Genomic DNA, 12159 nt, shown 5'->3' on the forward strand with positions numbered 1-12159 from the left:
TTCTGGAAATTTTGGTAGCTGGAATTACCGAGAAGCTGTGATTTCACTGCTATTGTTGTTGTTACTGCTTGTTGATATCTTTATTACACCAAAATGAAAAATAAAAAACTAGCTAACTAAGCTTATCAACTACGAGTTACAAGATTCCTATATATAAACCTTTTAAAGCTTGATCTTGAGTCTTGGCTGGTTCTTCCTGCATACTCTGTTCTGAATCTTGATGCTCGTTAGCTGCTTTCTTCAACTTTCCGAATCAAGGAGGGACATGCAAAGCTTGTGACTTCAATCATATTTTGAGCAGTCCACATCTTTTCTCCGCTTCTACACTTAGAGTTCTTTTCTTGTTCTTCTTTTCTTTTATTTGGATTAAGACTTCTTCTTTTGGTCATCTCAAATCTCGTGCCTTACGGTAAAAACCTGTTCAGGTACCAAAACAAACAAACAACGAAATTTTTCTGCCCTAGTTTTCATTAGGAAAATTTCGTGAGTTATTGTAACAAAAATCTAAACTACTTCTTTATTGAAAGCAATAAAATCAAGATTGTGTATCCTTGAGAAAAAGAGATTAGGGAGTGGAGACCCTATATCTAAAATGAAATCAACTAGGGATTGGAGGCCCTAAGTTGGAAAGATTACTAGGTTATGTTGGCATCAACTAAGGAGTGGGACACTACGTTGGAAAAGATTACCAGGTTATGCTGGCATCAGCTAGGTAGTGGGACCCTATGTTTGAAAAGATTACCAAATTATGTTGGCATCAGCTAGGGAGTGGGACCCTATGTCAGAAAAGTTATCGGGTTATGCCGAAAAAGTCATCAGGATATGCTGGAAGAGTTATCAGGTTATGCCGAAAGAGTCATCGGATTATGCCGGAAGAGTCATCGGGTTATGTTGGAAGATTCAACGGGTTATGCCGGAAGATTCATCGGGTTATGCCGGAAGAGTCATCGGATTATGCCGGAAAAGTCATCGGGTGCTGGAAGAGTCCTCGGGTTATGTCGGAAGAGTCCTTGGGTTATTCTAGAAAATTCATCGGGTTATGCCGGAAAAGTCATCAGGTTATGTCGGAAAAGTGTGATAACCCAAAAGGTCATCACTTGATTTACAAGTAAATTCTGTATTCCGAGGCCTTAAAAGCCTCCTTTTATCTCACCTCGATTTGTTTGGGCGGTTCGGGCGTATATCCGGAATGCTTTTATATGAAAATTTGATGAAAATGATAATTTGGCCTTTAAAATTGAATTTAAGTTAACTTCGGTCAATATTTTGGATAAACGAACCCTGAATCATGATTTGATTGTCCCGAAGGGTCCGTAGAAAAATATGGGACTTAGGCGTATGCCCGAAATTGAATTCCGAGGTTCCAAGCCTGTGAAATGAATTTTTGAAGAAAATTGTTTAACTGAAATTATAAGAGTTTTTGGAAATTTGAATGTGTTTGAATTTGATGGTATCGGGCCCATATCTTGTTTTTGGAGCCCGATACAGGTCTTATATGGTGTTAAGTCGAGCCTGTAAAATTTGGTAAGAAACGGACTTGATATGATGTGAATCGGACCCTCGGTTGTTAAAATTTGAACTTAAGAGTTCTTGAGATTTTTCTTTGATTTTGATGCTAAATTCGTTGTTAAAGATGTTAATATGGCAATTTGATCGCACGAGTAAGTCCATATGATGTTTTTGAGTTAGTAGGCATGTTTTGTTTGGAGCCGCAAGGGCTCGGGTGAGTTTCAGATATGTTTTGGGATATTTTTACACTTAGGAAAGTTGCAGATTTGTTGTTTATGGTGCACAGACCTTTTGTGAATCGCGATCGCATAGTAACCCTCGCGATCGCGAAAGGGAAATTGGGACTGGGGTGGATTTGTTTTACGCGAACGCGTAACCTGGATCGTGAACGCGAAGCACTGGGAGGGATGCTCTACGCGAACGCGACCTATGGCACACGATCGCTATGGTAAATTGGAGGTAGGCTCGAAAGTTGTCATTCTTACGCGAACGCTGGTTCGCGATCGCGAAAGTCAGAGGGGTCAACCCTTCGTGAACGCATAGGAGAACTTGTGATCGCTTAAGTCCTCAACCGGCAGCCCTTCGCGAACGCGGCAGGCCCATCGCGAATGCGATGAAGGCCTGCCCAGTCTTTTAAAACAGTAGCAAAAAACAGGCAGAACCCATTTACTCCATATTTTTGAACTCCCAAGACCTAGAGGTGATTTTCTTTATACAAATTCATCCCCAAAGTGTTGGTAATCAATTCTAAACTCTACTCTTTCAATTACTCAACAATTTTCATCACTTTTTAATCAAAAATCAAGAATTTTCATGGTAGAAATTGAGAATTTGGGTAGAGTTAGAGCTTTTTGAATAATTGGAATTTAGATCTCATTTTGGGGTCAGATTTCAAAACTTATTACATATTCGTGCTCGTGGGTGAATGGGTGGTCGGATTTTGGTCTGAACCTCGAGTTTTGATCAAGTGGGCCCGGGGTCAATTTTTGACTTTTTGGGAAAAATGATAGAAAACCTATAATTAAGCATTGGGTATGAATTATTTAGCATATATTGATGTTGTTAAATTAATTTGGGCTAGATACAAGTAACTTGGAGGCGAATTCTAAAGGAAAAGCGGTGTTTGAGGCTTGAGTTGGCCGTGAAAATTCGAGGTAAGTGTTTGGTCTAACCTTAGCTAGAGGGAATAGGTATTGTGCTTTATTTGCTATGTGCTAGTGTAGTGTACGACATATAGGTGTGGTGACGAGTATCTATACGTCGTTGTCAAGCATGTCCGTGAGTCTTAAATTGTAATCATCGTGTTCTTGATAAGTACTACAAATGCCTAAATTGTTGATTCTCCGTGTTGGGCAAGGATTATGATTATTCTCGTGGTATTTGTTTATTGTTGAGTATTGGTTCCAGTTGAGGTTTCATTTGTGAAGTTAAATATTGGTACAAGTTTGGTTATAGCTAATTCTCTTGTCGGGACGTATTTAATTATTATTGTAGGTTCTCTTGCCGGGATGCGTTTACTCTCATTGTTGATTCCCATGTCGGGATATTGTTGCTTCCTTATTGTTTCCTTACCGAGATTCTTTTGTGATTGGTGTTGAATTATATATTGGGATCGGGTTACATGCCACAACAATATTATATGGGATCAGGTTGTACGCGGCAACATGGCATAATAAGGGAGGACATAAGGGGTTGGGTTACATGCCGCAACAGTGATATATGATTGGATCGGATTGCACGCTGCAGCCGTGATATATGATTTGGATCGGGTTGCACGCCACAACAATGTTATATGATTTGGATCGGGTTGTGTGCCTCAACAATAAAGAATAAAAGTGGATATTGATTTGTTACTATTTTCTTATTCTTACTGATGCGAACTTTAAAATGTTCTTTATGTTTTTCTCCTGAGTTACTGTTGCTACTTGATATTCCCTCGCAGCATGTTCCCTTCCCATTTTTAACTGCTAGTTCCCGTTATTATTACTTGTCGTATATGCTTTAACTGCACAAGTTTATTTGGTAGTCTTGTCCTAGCCTCGTCACTATTTTGCCGAGGTTAGGCTCGACACTTACCAGCACATGGGGTCGATTGTGCTAATACTACACTCTGCACTGTGTGCAGATCTCGGTACCGGAGCTTTTCGACCTTAGCGAGGTTGCTGCCTTCAGTCCGGCGGAGACCCCAAGTAGCCTTGCAGACGTCCGCAGGTCTTGGCGTCACCTTCTATCCTTATATTCTGTTTTCATTTACTTTAGAGACAGATTGTATCTTTCTTTCCAGACAACTGTTTGTAGTATTCGTAGATGGTCCATGATATTATGACACTAGTTTTGGGTAGAGACGTATTTTGTATTTTTCGTACTAGTATTTGGCTAAGTTATCAGATTTCGTCTTCCGCATTTCTTTTATTATTATTATTATTCCGTTGTTGATCGCCTGTTGATTTAAAAATTTTAAAAGGTTAAAAAAAGGGTAATAAGATATATAATACTCGACTTGTCTAGCTTTCACGGGTATGCGCCATCACGACTCCCGAGGATGGGAAGTCCGGGTGTGACAAAAAGTCTTCAGGTTATGCCGGAAAAATCATCGAGTTATGCTGAAAAAGTCATCGGGTTATGCCGGAAGAGTCATCGGGTTATGCCGGAAGAGTCATCGGGTTATGCCGGAAGAGTCATCGGGTTATGCCGGAAGAATCATCGGGATATGCCGGAATAATCATCGGGTTATGCCCCTATGTTGGGAAAGACGCAACTAGGGATTAGAGACCCTATACTACCATGATTTTGTATTTTTCTTCTTCTTTCTTTTCATTTCATTTTTTTATTTAAGAAAATGAGTAAAAATGCAGGAAAGAATTTGGAGGAGACTTCCCTTTTGGATTGATTATTGCTGCAAAGCTGTTTTTAGCCCTTGCACAGTTTCTTTTTTATTGCACCTGCTTCTTTCAAGGTTGCTTTGGATTGCACTTGTTTCCTGTTTTTCAAACAAAGAACAATTTGTCAGTTTGAAATGGTGGTTGATTTTGTGGTCTTGATGGTTTCAATCACTTGAACTTGGCCCAACTCTATCAATAAAAATCCCCATTGCTCGCTGGCTTTATGGAAATTGGTTTCACTTCTAAATCCGGGGATCTTGACTTCTCACAAATTACAATATGATGATTAACCCGTGTGGGGCTTGGCCTTTTTCTATCTTATTTTGCCTTTATGGGCACTTGAATTTGATTTCCTTTCTTTTCAAGAGTTTTTGACTCTGAAGCATCGGCCATCATGGCCAATCGAGGTTGACTTGATGCACATGCTGAGGCAGGGTGCTTTCTTGAATTTTAGCATTTTGTCAAACGGAATTAGGCCGAAAGGGATTCAAAGAAAACAAACAATAGAATAGAGAATGAGGGTAAACAAAAAGTGTCCCTTTCGGGGAAAGGAAAGAAGGACTTATCTTGAGTGCATGCGGACTTCAATGAACATGACATGCCTTTTGGACTGGATACCTGATCCGTAAAAACCGTCTGACTCTCAGAAATTCATCACAACTTCTGCCTCAAAATCGAGAAACCTTGCGAGGACTCTATCGATGTCAATAGCTGTGAGGATCCTCTTTTCGATCAGGGGCGCCCTTTGCGGGTTTTCACCAGCTGACCTCTCTCATTTCTTTTCTCACCATCGCCTTGTAGTGCTCTTTGTGAGTTTTCACCAACAAGACTCTCTCCTTTTAGTTTCTCTGCTTACCATCGGCCTTTGGTGCCCGTGGGGGTTTTAACCAATAAGACACTCTCATTTTATTTCTCTCATTTTGGTTGCATCGGATCCAAGTAACTATATTCTCCGGTCCTTGAACATTCTCACCGATTGATCAAAAAGACTTGAAAGGATTTGGGTAAAAATGATTTGGACTGAATTACAACTTTGGAACCATTCAGGCGGGATTATTGCGGAATCATTATAACATTTGCCCCAGTTTCACTTTTGGGAAAATTTAGATTTTTATTTTGGTGTGTCTGAACCCTAGAGAGAGGCTTCCTACATATCCTTTCGGAATCAAGTCGAACGTAGTTCAGGAAACTTTTTTTTTATTTTCTTTTGTTTTTCTATTTTGTTTTGTTTTCTCTTTCTTTTTCCTTTCCTTTTTTCTCTCTTTTTTTTGTTTTTTTTTTCATTTTCTTTGTCTTTTCTTCCTTTTTTTTATCTTTCTTTTCCTTCTCTTTTTTCATTTTTTTCTTCATTTCAGTTTTTTCAAAAAAAAAATTCAGTAACACTTTCAGGTTCCAAAGAAGATAATCAAAGAATAGGAGCCGGCTCAAAGGGCTTGCAAAGGGTTGAATATTTGATAGTGAGAAAGAAAGCCTTCTTCATCCCAATCGGAGAACATTAATGCTATATAGAGGATCCAACATAGTACTTTTGACTGCATTTGCATTGGCAGTTGTTTCAGGGACATAACCTTCGATGTTTCCCAAGTACAACGCACTCTTTTGGCAATACTCTTGTTACAATGTATGGACCTTTCCAATCTGGAACCAATTTTCCTTCAGCTGTTCCAACTCTTTGCTTTATTTCCTTGAACTTATCTTCATTGCGATATAATTCATGATTCATTATTTCAAGGTCTGACAGCGTTTCAGGATCTAGGCATGAAGTCCGCAAGCATGTCATATTATTGAAATCTGCATTTAACAGAACTAAAAAAAGAATAAGTAAAGTGAAATTAAGAAAAAAGACATTCCTGGATAATAAAATATTAACTTCATTTGATTTTTGATTTTTTTTGATGATTTTTTTTTAATTTCAAATATATAAGAGTTTACATCAGAAAGTAAGACAATAAACTAGAATATTCGGACCACACCCTGAGATAATCCAGACGCAGAAAGGATAGTAAGACTGGCTACCGAGACTCCCGTTTGATGGGAAATTTTCAGGCTTGGCGACCCTTTTTTGGCTTTTCTTCTATCTCGACAATGGATGCAATGCCCTTCAGTTCCGGATCAAATTCCTCATCTTCACAAATAATTCCGACTATTGGCCCAGTGTTGTGAGCAGGCAACAGATTGTTCATCACATCAGGAGCTTCTTCATCCCAAAAAATGATTCTTTCAGCTTCATTATAGTCTTCAACTGCCCTTTTAAAGGTCCAACGGTCCTCCGTACTGTGTCCTACTGCTCCAGAGTGGTATTCACATCTAGCATCATCTCCGTGTGAGGGGGGCTCGAGGTTCGGCTGGTTCGGGGCCACTGGCTGCAATAGATCTAGCCTGATTAGCTTTTGGAACAAGCTTGAATACGATTCACCAATAGGGGTGAACTGATTCTTTTTGAAAGGCTCTCTTGGGCGAGGATTGTACTGGGGAACATTTGATTGAGGATTATCTAGAGCTTGGTAAGGATGGGATATGAGGTGGAGCTCGGTTTTGTGTATGATATTGTGGCCGCGTGTAAGGTTGCGCGTTCATCACCGCATAAGGAGGTAGTGCCACGGCATAAGCAGCATCTTGAAGGGGATAATAATGTTGAGGGACCTCAGGAAGCATATATGATTGGTTGAATGACCTGCAGGCCCCCCTCGAACTGGAAGCCATCATGGCTCCTTCTTCTCTCCCGTTGCCATTTATCAAACCTTTTGAATCCTTTTGAACATCTAGTGATGTGGATTTAAAAGCAGCATGACTCAAGATTCGACCCGTTTTTAGCCCACTTTCTACTATCTCCCCAATTTTGATAGCCTCAGCAAACGGCTTTCCCATAGAAGACATCATGTTCTGGAAGTAGTCCGCCTCTTGGGCCTGTAGAAAGACCGTGACCATTTCAATTTTGTCCATTGGAGGCTTTACCCTGGAAGCTTGCTCACGCCATTTGACAACATATTCGCGGAAGCTTTCCACGATTTTCTTTTTCAAATTGGACAAAGAGTTTCTGTCGGGAGCGATGTCCACATTATACTGGAATTGGCAGACAAAATCTTGGGCCATATCGTCCCACACGTGCCAATGAGTAATTTCTTGATCCATATACCACTCAGAAACGATTCCGGTGAGGCTTTCCCCAAAATAGGTCATTAGCAGCTCCTCTTTTCCACCAGCGCCTCTCAACTGGTTACAGTATCATTTCAGGTGAGCGACCGGGTCTCCATGCCCATCGTACTTTCCAAATTTTGGCATCTTGAAGCCCGCTGGCAAGTGGACATGGGAAAACATACAGAGGTTAGAGTATGAGACACTTTTTTGGCCAATTAGACCTTGCATGTTTTTCAGGCTTTATTCCAGGCTCTTTATCTTCCGAGTCATTTCCTCTTGCTCGGGATTTTAACAACCTTTTCTTGCTCCCCCGAGAGATCATATTGCGGAGGTTGAGTGAAAGAGTGCGGGGTCACATATGTTATTTCTGATTGAAGTTATGGACCCTAAAAGGTGAACATTGGAGGCTCAATATACGGCCGTGGTAAAGTTGGTTGTGCTCTGGTGCAAACTGGTGCTGCAGAGAATAATATTGGAGGTGCCCTAGAAACTGGTGTCTGGGGGCGAACCACAGAAGACATGCCAGGAACATTGGACAGCATTGGATGGTGCCCGCATGGGATGAGCGGGTTGGGCACAAGGGCATTGGTAACCTCACCTGACATGGGGATCAACTCAGGAAACCCAGGGATTGCACTTGGCAGTTCCTTGCCATTAGACCAGAGCTGTCACACCTCCTTTTTTACCCGAAGGGGGGAGGGGTATAAGGGAGTTTTTCCAATTAAAGTGATATTATTCAAAATGAGATTATTTATTTAATTTTCAGAGTCGCCACTTAGAATATTTATTATAGTGTCCCAAGTCACCGGTTTATTTTTTTAAAATCCCAAATCGAGGAAGATTGACTTTATTTAAAAAGTCTGCGAAACCAAAAAACTAGGTAAGGAATTCTATTAACTCGGGAGAAGGTGCTAGGTATTCCCGGGTTTCGTGGTTCTAGTACGGCCACTTAAACTATTAATAATTGGCCTAATTATCTGATTTAATACATATTTTAAAACTTATTGTGCATCTTTAACTTTATAACTGCTTTTAATTATTTTAAAACCGCTTTTATGATTTATGAAATTATTTCTTGAACAAGTTACGATTGTCGTACACTTGTCGTTTTGGAACACATCGCAAAACACGCTACATGAAATGTACCCGCAATTTGCGACATGTTTATTTTAATATTATTCGAAGTTGTTATGATCGGGTCACATGAAATGCACACCCGAATTTGGATTAGGTATCATGACTATGTCACGGGAACCGTACCCATAGTCACGATGATTTAAAATTAATCGCGCCTAAAAGCAAACTACGACGCTCAAGAATTAATTACTTCCTAAGTCTGGGATGAAATATGAGAGTTCAATAGTTATGAAAATTGTTTGTGGAAGTGAAGAAATAAATTAGCTATGGAAATGTGGGTTAGCTTACTGAATGCAATTTTGAGAGTGAAATTAGGCATTTTGCCATCAATCAATTACACTTAGCCAAAAATGTAATGAAAGACCACAACTCTCTATTACATTTAAATGCATCAATATGAATCTATTAAGCAAATCAATGTTTTATCAATATAGCATCCAGAAATACATGCTAAAGTTGGCGTAAATACTTATAAGAACCTAGTGAAATATAAGAAATCACTTAAACCATTAAATCTATTTATTTTCTTTTGAACAAAATCCATATAAAAACATCTGAACAAAATTACAAGGACAACTCTTAATTAATTATGTCCTGGTCATGCTCTTATTGAAACATTAATTACCAGAAGAGGATAGAAAAATTTTTGGTCTTAAAATTTACATATCTGACAATTAATGGTCAGGTCTATGAACTCTTTCACACTCCAATGAAATCACGGCATAGCAGAATTAATGATAACATAAATTAGCCAACGAGAACAACACATAATTTCACATGCTCAAAACTATATCATTAGATTCATTTGATAGTGAAAATTACATAGTTGAGTGGGTGAATAGTACCTTGAAATAGAGAAAATGAGCAAAAGGTAACAGCAGCTAACGGTATCGAGCTAAACTTCAGCAGCAGCTTCAACAATTACTCAACTCGGCAGCTCACAACTTTGATTTTAAATCCCAGAATAGCAAAAAATGTTACTAAAATTAGCAAAAAATCATGTAATCCACCGTTTTCTCAATAATCATTCTCGTGTAAAATGCACCACGATTTCTAGTTTAGCTTTTAAGGTAATATCTCTAGAAAAAAGGAAATAAATAAAAGGAATCCACCATAACTGTTGAAATGACGCACGTGTGTGTGTGCGTGTGTCTTCCTCCCTTTTTTTGCGCAGGTTGATGAAGCTAGTCAAAAGAAGAAGGAACGGCGGGAGGGAGGAGGGGTCTGTTCTTCGCTTGTTTTAGCTGCTCGGTCTCTAATTTTTTGGGAGGGTTTTTCTGATATGTTTTGAGAAGTAGAAGGAATGGAGGAGCAAGAGGTAAGTGCATAGAAGGAATGGAGAAGCAAGAGGGAAGTGCGTCGCTGCTGAAGAGAAATTAGGGAAGGTCCCCTTGTGATTAGGTCTAGGTCTGTTTTTTAGAATAGAAAATTTTGATTTTATTAGGTGATGGCTATGGGCCAAATAGGTTGTAGGTTTGGATTGGGTTGAACGAAAAATGGGTTTAGACAGACCCAAATTCATTAAGACTAGGCAGCCTCCTTTTGTGCTTAGCCACCAATTAATTAACCTAACATGTAAAGCTGAAAATTGCAAAATTAACCTATTTAATGATTTATCTAATAAATGACTAAATTAATTAACTAAAATGCATTCAAAATTTACTAAATTATTTTTTATGTTGTGAATTTCATGTATTAATTCTACAAATTAATGAGTAATTAATTTCTAAAGTGCAAATTAAACCGAAGATGGCATGAAATCAAAATGTGATAATTTTTATGGTTTTTCTCATGATTTTAAAATATTAAACATGCATGAAATGCAACTAAATAAAGAAAAACTCCTAAAATTCACTAAAATTATTTTTGATCTATTTTTAGGAGTTATTTTCATGCGGGGCAAAAATTAGGTGCTCACAATGTTTACCCCACTATCTTTGTATGTAATTGTTAAGTACATTGAAAAGAGGGTGTGCTCCAAGCACATAACAGACAATGGTATTTTTCAAGAAATCAATTTCAAATGTAATATCTTCGAGTTCAATCTCACAAATTGTTGTTTCTCCATGCTTACTTGGATTCACATATTCCAATTTGAAGCCAACTTTCGCAACTTTTGTGATATCAAAGTTTTCCCAAATTGATTTCTTAGCGCTAGTTTCATTTACTTCTTCAGCTTCATCTGCCCATGATTTCCTGCCAGTGTTGTTTCGCACTTGATTTCTTCCAGATTGTTGTATCGGTATTCCTTCCTCCCATTCCTGCACTACCATTTTCACTTTTTCCACTTTTCCCACAGCTTCATTTTTCTCCACCATTACTGTTCCATTGGAGATTGCTTCAATTGCTGAATCAATCTCCAATTGTGATGGTAATTCAAATCTGCATGTCATTTCTTATTGATTCTCTTCCTTCTCCTTGCCTCGAAATTTCTCAATTTCACCTTCCTTGGTCGCCATTTTTAGGTTTTGACTGTTACTGCAATTCTCCATTACTTTATGATTTACTTGATTTCCTCGCTTCTTCGTCAGATTTGTTGCTTGTTTACATGATTCTCTTTCTTCAATCATCTTCTGAGTAGGAATCCGAGTCTTCTTCCCCATGGATGCACACATTTATTTAACATGCGCCGAAAGAGAAACAGAGTTTGCACGTCAAGTAGGTTCTTAAAAGGGTTAGAGTTAATCCTTAGGTTCACAAGAGTTTTGTAAACGTTGTTTTGGCTCAGTGATTTAGTGAGCGTTGGGAAGAATCCTACTGGATAGTAGGTCATAATTTTTTGACCTTTTGAGCCGGGTGTTTTCCACGTAAATATACTTGTGTTCTTTACTTTCAGCATTTGTTATTCCGCAACAGTAGTATAAGGAACACATAGAAGAACCAGGTCCTTCTATAATCTACGCACGCAAAAAATTGGACACCATACAAATCTCCCCCCCCCCCCCTCCTCTTGTGTGGTATTGAAGTATAAAACATCATTGTTTCTTTTCGTCTTCTTTAGCCGAGTGTCTACTGGAAAGAACCTCTCTATATCTGGGTATAGGTAAGGTCTGTATACATAATACCCTTCCTGAACCTCACTTGTGGGATTTTACTGAGTTGTTGTTGTTGTTGTTGTTATATTATATACCCAAAAAAGACTGAAGAGTCTCTATCTTTTCTTCCTTTCGCGTTAAGAAAATTATGGGTGGGTATCAATCGGTTCGGTTCGGTTGTGAGTGTTATCGATTTGGTATATTGGTTATCGATTTATAAATATGCTAAACCGATAACCGAACCGATAAGATTTCGGTTATTAGTTATCAGTTAATCGGTTATCAATCGTTATCGGTTTACCCGATAAAATAACTCAATCTAGATTCTAGAGGGAAGAAGTCCTAAAGGATAATGTGTATTGTATAAAGAATATGATAAACTTTCTCTAATGTTGTAAACCCTCTCAAAAAATATGATAAACCTTACAATATTGTTTCTCTATGTGTTAGAATGACAA

The 12159-nt window shown here is 38.6% G+C and overlaps 1 long non-coding RNA gene across 4 annotated transcripts; it reads right to left on the reverse strand.

Annotated features, from left to right (window-relative positions):
* Nucleotides 1-10075, reverse strand: LOC142164806 (uncharacterized). 4 transcript variants are annotated; one of them, XR_012695873.1, is made up of 2 exons: nt 9512-10075; nt 1-417 (listed from the first exon to the last, which is right to left on the reverse strand). It is a non-coding gene; the product is annotated as an uncharacterized LOC142164806 (long non-coding RNA). The 4 variants fall into 4 exon arrangements; XR_012695872.1 differs by having other exon boundaries at nt 1-455; XR_012695871.1 differs by lacking the exon at nt 1-417 and adding an exon at nt 5794-6182.
* Between the last annotated feature and the right edge of the window lie 2084 nt (nt 10076-12159).

The sequence above is a fragment of the Nicotiana tabacum genome, chromosome 10 (genome assembly GCF_000715075.1).
Source record: "Nicotiana tabacum cultivar K326 chromosome 10, ASM71507v2, whole genome shotgun sequence".
Lineage (NCBI taxonomy): Eukaryota > Viridiplantae > Streptophyta > Magnoliopsida > Solanales > Solanaceae > Nicotiana > Nicotiana tabacum.